The sequence below is a fragment of the Macadamia integrifolia genome, chromosome 10, assembly GCF_013358625.1.
Source record: "Macadamia integrifolia cultivar HAES 741 chromosome 10, SCU_Mint_v3, whole genome shotgun sequence".
Taxonomy (NCBI): Eukaryota; Viridiplantae; Streptophyta; class Magnoliopsida; order Proteales; family Proteaceae; genus Macadamia; species Macadamia integrifolia.
In genome coordinates this window covers 22,814,143-22,822,476 of record NC_056566.1, presented here as the reverse complement: position 1 = coordinate 22,822,476, position 8,334 = coordinate 22,814,143, and the positions used below count along the sequence as shown (strand labels likewise).

The following is an 8,334-nucleotide window of genomic DNA, read 5'->3' as shown; positions in this document are numbered from 1 at the left end:
GGGGGGGGGGGGGGGACGATCTGGCTCAAGAAGCCAGTGGCAGATCTGGTGGGATTGGAAGGCTGTTGAAGACGGATTCTTTAAGTGTGTCCAGAGGGTAAACAGATTACGCCTACAGCTCCTCCAAACCCCCCCTTGCTATGAACTCTCTCCCCAACTGATTGCTAGAAGCTCCATTTTTTTCACTTCCATTCCATGAAAGTACAAACCCAAACAACATGAGCCACTCCACTCTTTCTTCTCTTTCAATTCCCTAATTAGTGATAACTATAACTATCAAATAATCCAACCCCTATCCCCAACCCCAAAATGAGATGCAGAGATCTTTACTGTATTAATGATGATAATGGGTCGCTGATCCTCTCTCTCTCTCTCTAGCTACATCAAATGCCTTTTTAAAAATAAAAATGAGTTATTATCCAACAGAGGGCAATCTCATCCAAATAAAGATATTCATGATTTCAGGAGCCTTTCATCGTCTCAATCCAATAAAGGTGCAGAAAGAGGGAAGATGAAGTAAGATCGAGAGAGAAAAATAAAGAAGAAAAAAAAAAATGACTTGAAACTTGAAGTTTTCTTTGTTAAAGGTAGGGGGAGTTTCAGTATATATAGACTAACTATAGGGAAGTGATAATGATTTGCCCTTTTTTTTTTTATTTTTATTATTATACTATTCTCTCTTACCCTCATGATGTGGGTTCATGTGGATTATACCATTGCCTAAGCAGCCATTGGTGTGGAGTGGGGCATTCCTCCCACACTGGCATCATAGAGAACCCTTCCCCTTGTAAAAAATATTGGTTTTTGTCCATTTGATTATAGCTTTAGTCAGTCTAGTCTTTTAAGGAAACTTGTTAGCCCCACATCTCTAAAGCTATGTTTGGCAGTCAGGAGAGAAAAGCAAAAATTGAATTTTTATTTTTTTTATTTATTATTATTATTATTTTTTAATTTGAGGACAGACACATAAAAAATTATTATGTAATCATTCTTTTTTGTCTCATTATGTCTCTTGTATTTTTTTTTTCTTTTTTTGACTACCAAACATAGCCTAAGACACTGTTTGTTAAATGAAAAAAAATGAAAAAGATAAAACAGACAATTCACAAGTTTTTTATCCCTTTTTACCTCTCAAAGAGACGAGGCTAAGAGGAAAGTAAATGTTGTGGGCCGGTTCCTTATATGATGGAAATTGTTATATCATTCTTTTAAACTAAATATTATGGGCCGGGCCCAAATATAAAGGAAATTTTTATAACAGAGGCATTTGGATGGTGTTCAGAAGGCAGGGGTATAAATGGGTAGATATTTAGATATTTATGATCAGATGTCTGTGGGTGCAGGAATCTTTGTCCACTTACTAATATTCACTTACAACCCGTTACATCGTTTTTAGTTTAGCCAATGGCTATGGGCCTTGGATAAATTAGAAATGGGCTTAACTGGGTTGGGTCAAAAAATAAGAAAAACGGCAAAATAAAACATGGGAGGTAAAACACTGTTGGCCTAGTGTTACCTATGTCCATACACAGCCCATGTTTTCAGGGGTGATAAGGGCATCTCCCACAGCCCACTGAAAATAGGGGTTGTGTCTTGTGTGTGGGCATGGGAAAGAAGGATAATGTTCTTCATCCCATAAAGCATAATAAAAGGGTAATGAGGGTTGTAAGGGTGTCAAATCTATTTATTTTGGGTAAATAATAACAGTTTCTACAAGACCAACGAATGATAATGAGGAATGCTCAAACTTACAACTAGCCGACTTGAGTAGTGATGATCAAAACCCAAGGGGGTAGCGCAGTTGGTGAGCAACGAACTTGGTACGAGCCGTAAACTTGGACGTCCTAAGTTTGACTCCCACTAGACATACCTTGGGCCACTCATACGGGGGTGTTTAGTGCTATTCACTACTTTCAGTGAAAGTTGAATGGTTCTCATTCAACCCTGGTATGACCTGTTCCATGTGGTTGTGGGGTCAATATAGGTCCGCGGGACTAATCAGGCTGAAGGCCTAGATACCCGTCATTAGCAAAACAAAAAAAGAGCAGTGATAGGTCAAGAACTTCTTTCCACTAGGCTACCAACCCCATTGGCCAAGGGTGTCAAATGAAGGCTGCAATTGTTGATTTGGTCTGGGATCAGCCAAATAAAATTAAAACCGTTGGACAAATTAGTAATTGGTTGGTTTCAGTCCGAGGCAATAGGATGATATGTTTTTTGAAACGATAATTAAACCGAACCGAAAATAATCAGTAAGAACCGGTTACGACCAATTATGGGAATATTTAGAGGGGGGTTGTTAGGTTTTTCATGCACTATACTCTCTTGAGTTCCTCTGCCGTTTGACGTGGGTCATGTGACCAATTGTCTTTGCGTCTATGGCAATTTCTCTGGGAAATGTATTGGCATTGTCCATGGTATACCCTAGTCTGGAGGACTGCTATCTATCACATGTTGAATAGAATCCAAATCTTGAGTATTTCATGCCTTTATTTGAATGAATTTTTAATTACTAACAAAAAATCCTTTCATATTTTATTTACATGTTGAGAAGTACTTCATAACAGAAGCAACGGGTTACGCGACTCTCTCTCTCTCTCTCTCTCTCTCTTAAAATTTGGATCCATTTCACATACAATTACTTGGTCATATATGTAAGCATCCAACACCTATTCCATTTTCTTTCATTACAAATACATATATATTCTGCTATACGTGCGTATTTACTAGTAAATATATATATATATATATATATATATATATATTTATATATCATATTTTATAAGAAAAGGATTAATATATTTGAAAGCCAAAGAGATAAGTGATAAATACTCACAAGATTAGGGGTGTCAATCCTGAGCCCGCACTGGTAGGCCCGACCCAGCCCAACCCGCTTAAGGTCCGCTCTAGAACGGCCCATTTATTAAACGGGCATTCACGGTGCAGAGTAGTAGCCCGTTAGGCTTCCAACCGGCCCGACTCGCTTAACTAGCCTGGTAGAACCGACTCAATTAGTCCGACCGGCCCGACCCCCTTTAGAAATGCTTAAATTGAATATGGAATAGCTAGGACTAAATAGTAAGTTTATATGGGAAAAAACCCTAAATGCCCAAAGAAGTAAAAGAACCCTAGAAGTCACTTACTAGAGCTGCTTCCATGGTTTTAAGTATCTCCGATACCGATATGATACCCTCCGATACGTATCTTAAATTTAGCCGATCAATACGATACACATCGATACGATACATAAAATTTTTAAATCCTTTCGTATCGATATATATCCCCTACAATACATACCGATATGCATCAATACACCACCAATACACATCGATACGATACGATATGCCTCAATACGACTCTATGAAAAATATAAAATTGAGATAAAATGTACGTTTTGGTAGGTATTGGTACGTATCGGTATGTATATCAGTACGTATCGGTATATATCGGCATGTATCGGTGAGTATCGATATATATCGGTATGTATCGTTGAGCATCGATACGTATCGGTGAGTATCGGTATGTACTGATACAGTGCGCTACGGTCATATAATGACTAAGATGGGTAATTTTTCAGAAAAACACGATTTTTTGAAGGGTTTTTGTTCCAAAGTTGCTGTCAGCTATATTTCTCTAATTAAAGTGAAAATCAATGTTGGGAACAAGGATTTTACATTTATGGGACAACTACAAACCTTGAATTCTTAGTACGATACCCTCAATTTAGTGTTTATGCATAGTACATGTTATCAATTGCTTTTTTTAACAAATTCTTTATGCAAAAGTGTTTAAAAAATTGTTTCATATCCATTTATGTGTGTATATTTAGCGTATCTTAGTGTATCTCCGATACGATACGATACCCTCCGATACGTATCTTAATTTTGACCGATCGATACGACGATCGATACCGATACGACGATCGATACCGATACTTTAATCCTTGGCTGCTTCCCTCTTCCCTCTTCCCTCTTCCCTCTTCCCTCTTCCCTCTTCTCTCTTTCCTCATCCATCTTCTCTAGTCGTCGCATGCCGCTGGTCGCCGGTGCCTTCTTTCATCTAGTCGTTGCATGCCGCTGGTAGCCACTGGTCGCCGATGCCCTCTTCCCTCGCCTACCCTTGCTGCCGCTGCTAGTTGGTACCTTGTGAGCCGCTGTTAGCCGCTACCCTCTTCCTTCTAAGTGCCACTACCCTCTTCCTCCGCCGCTTGTTTTCAAGTATGTTTAGTTTTTTCCCCTCTTTTTTTGCTATGGTTTTTGTTTCATCTTCAAGAACTTGGAATAGCTTCCCATTTTCCCCTATTAATTTTTTCCGCTTTCCTTGCGATCCCTTCTTCAGAACTTCAAACCCATTTCGTTGCTGAGGAGTAAACTTTGAACTATTCAATTCTCTTGTTTTCAGGTATGTTTACCACTTAGTTTCAATTGGGTTATGCAGAATACATTCTAATTTGAGTTCAAATTTTGATTCCATTGCGTTCTGATTGAAGAGGACCTTTGTTTATAGTCTTCTATGTGTTTGCGTGTGTGTGTAGTATTTCTGCCTATTAATTTCCACCCTATGTAGGCACTTGGCTGTGGGGGGTTGTGACTTTGGCCATGGACCCAATTTGGAAATGATGACCAGGTTGATGAAGATAGAATTGAAGAGCCTCCAGGTTGAGATACAACACTTTTCCCCCCCCCCTATAAAATTGTTTTTATTGTCTGCATTTGTATTTGTGGAAAACGAAAATCTAACTCCAGAGACGTGCATTTAGCAGAACTGATTTATAATATTCCGCGGATCCATTTGAGACATAAGAATACAGCTAAAAGAACATCAGGCAGCAAAGACCAGGCGGACTACAAGAAGGAAGCATGCAAACTTCATTAGATTAGTTATTTTTGCTTGTGTTTGTCTGCAAATTTTGTGCACTTGGCATCTGTATAAAGTTGTCCCTAATATTTTCTTGTCTATATATTCAGTTATGAATTCGTTGATCAAAATAATGGTGAACATGTAAATTCAAGTTATCAATGATGGTCTAGTCATTATCATAAACTTGTGCTTCCAACTAAAATTGTTAGATTGATTGTGAAGCTACTCATCACTTGATAAAACTTAGAAACCCCTTGTTAACTGCAGGATATGGTTCCGGAATTGTCAATTGTGAATGTTATCCTCCATTTAATCCGCTTAAAAATTGATTTCAGAGTAGACCCGTTTGGAGCCCGTCTAGAGCCAGTTTAGAACTAAATAGGCCCATAGTCCATTTAAGACCCTTATAAGGCTCGTTTAAACTAGCCCGATTAAAGCCCGACACCGATCGGCCCATTTACAAACCGTACTGTGTCCCCCAAACCCAGGCCCGTTTAAGTAAACGGGCATTCATAGTGCAGGGATTTCACATCGTCAAACCCGATTAGACCCGACTGAGACCGACCTGGCCCAACCAATTGACACCCCTAGACATGATCGTGTTCTCTCTAGGCAAACCTATCTGCAGGTATTTGTACACGATACACATTGTTCTTATTTTTTTTCTAAATATGTAGTCGTGGCCGCAACATCACATGTTCTTATATTTAAAAACAATTAACCCTTCTAAATTTCGTCTCTGTACATTTTTTATGTATTTATATCTAGGGCATTTCGGTGTGAATTCATTTATCTATTTCAGAGGTTGCAAGATTGGACGGTTAAGATTTATTTTGATGCAATCATATTGAGAAGAAATGGGGTGTACAGAATAGCAACCGCTGACGACGTACTCATACACGTGCCCTTCTTCTCCATTCTCCAGTCTCCACTCTGCACTCTCCACCACGTCTACGACGCTCTCGGTTGCTTAACCTTAGCTGCAACCTTTCGCCTTCGTCAACGACGTCACCGTCACCGATGACCCCAGCAACAATTTCCCGACGGTAACCGTAAACGTATCGTAACGGGGAAAGAATTCAACAAGCATGAGTCTCGACAACAAAACCACGAGATGACGAGATCCTTCCCTGCACATTGTTTATTCCCTTCCGTCGGACTCTCCGTTTCACGTCCGTTAGACCAGTACACGTACTTGAACAACTTCTCTCCTTCTCCAACAAATCTACTCTCCATAAACTGCTCAGGATTCTCAAACACCTTATGATCCTTAGTCGCGAATGGTTGATACCCAACAATCATTTCCCCTTCCTTAACTTGAAAAGCTGAGTCACAGGTTGCACTCGATCACGAAATCCTTCTTAGCCTTCCCGTACTGGAACGGCACAGGTGGTTCTATCCTCAAAGCTTCATAAACCACCGACTTGGTCAATACCATTTCCTCTATTGCAGATAAAGTCACGCCTCCTTCTTTCTTAGCAACGATTCTGATCTCATTAACCAGCTGCTGGTGTAGCTTTTCTCCTCCTAAACCAACCCACTTCATAATACATGGGAACAGATTTTGCATTCCGCCACACGCGTAGAAGCCAGCGAGGAAGACAAGGTTATGACACGCTTCGTCTCTCTCGATTCCCATCTTCTCCGCTTGGTCTAGAATCTGAGTTGCAGATTCGTAAAAGGTATTGTAAGGCTTCTTGTAATCGGATTTCACGAGGAAGAAAGGGAGAGGGAAGGTGTCAAGCAATAGATCTTCGATGAAGCTAGGGAATTTTTTGAGTGTTATTAATGGAGCGAGCTGGAAGAAGAGCCATTTGGTGACAAGTTTAGGTCCATCGGATCCAATCTTTGTATCGGAAACACTCTTTATCACACAACAACCGAAACACGAAACTAAAAGACATGGAATTGCTAATACTATTGAAATCGGCTTTTCCATTACTTTTAATCTGAGCTTCCATTTAGGGGAAAAGCTCATCAGATAGAGTGAATTGGAACTGGGGAATGAAGGTATCATGACGAGACTCGAGGATTGAGAAGAAGAAGCGTTTGAGAAGGGCGTGTTTGGGTTCCGAGGGATCGAGATAGGCGCAAACGCGATGACCGCCAGTGTAAGACGTGGAGGGCATGAAAGTGCCGTCGAGGACCTTTTTTTCTCGACCTTTGACATATCGAAGAGGACAGGGAAGCTGTTAGCGTCGAGGAGGACTATGACTTTAGGGATAAAGGCCATGAGGGGACCAGGTGGCATGTTGGCTCTGAAGATGGTGGACTAGTATTTTATCATTCTGGACTTGAAGAACTCATCTTGGCCTTGGGTGTAATAGGAAGAATTGCGATCTCTTATGGGTCCAATGAATGGGAGACCATAGCTTCCTGGGATTTCTCAAATCTCAAGGAGTTCCTGCCGGAGTTGATCTTTAGAAGAAAGGAAATCGTTAAGGGTAGGCATTTTCTTCACTGTGGTGACAAATGAGAAGAACACAATTAAGTCTTGGAACACTTCGATGAACTCTCCCTTTTAAATAGGATTAGATACCCTTGATCCCCATGATATCATGGAAAGAAATTATATTTTTAATGACTATAATAATATATTATAATATATATATATATATGATTGTTTCTACCGCACAATCTATTAATCCTACCTTTTTTTTTGGCTAAGGTTGTTTCTTAAGGCCTAAGGGTCTGGAGAATGGATCCGTTTCTACGATTAGCTGATTAGGTGATTGTGTATAAACACAGCCTTAAAATGATACAGAAGGTAATGGAAAAATAAGAATAAGCTCGTCTTTATGTCTCTCAGTATTACTTGCATTACAGAGAAAGAAACCATTGCTACAAATATATGGCGAAAAAACCCTAATTCAAAAAGTACTAAACTGGCCTCAAATAAAAAATTCGAGCGGGGCTGCGCCCTCCTACAACCCGCTATACAGGGGGCCTTCTACCCTCTTTTCCACCCCCACGGCCCTCTAACCAGCTAACGGGACCACCGTCCTGCCTGTCGAGGCTCCTGCACCAGTACTCCTTGGATTGAACTGTGACAGAATACAAGACATCATACACCAACAGATTGTACAGGTGAACATTCAATTCTTATCTTTTTTCGCTTTCAAATATATCCTTCTTTATCTATATAATAACAAGAAATATAATAAGTGGTAGAGTTGATCGTATGATTGCGGATGCAATCTCAAGGGTCTCTTCCCTTGGTTACGGTTTTGTTGTTGTTTGTACCCTCTTTTTTACGTTTTAATAAATTTTTTGATAACAAAATGCTACCCATTTACTCACTAGTGCGTAGACCAATTGGAGGATGCATGGAGGTATCTAGACGTAGTAGAAACAAATAGACTGATAATTTTTTTTTCTCAAATTTTTATTTATCAAAAATAAAATATTATATTAAAATATATGAAATTAATTGGAGGGCAATAGCTTACTTTGCACATCCTTGGATAAAGTATG

General features: G+C 39.7%; 1 pseudogene; it reads right to left on the bottom strand.

The window, feature by feature from the left end:
* Positions 1 to 5,836: 5,836 nt before the first annotated feature.
* Positions 5,837 to 7,412, bottom strand: LOC122092291 (annotated as a pseudogene).
* Between the last annotated feature and the right edge of the window lie 922 nt (positions 7,413 to 8,334).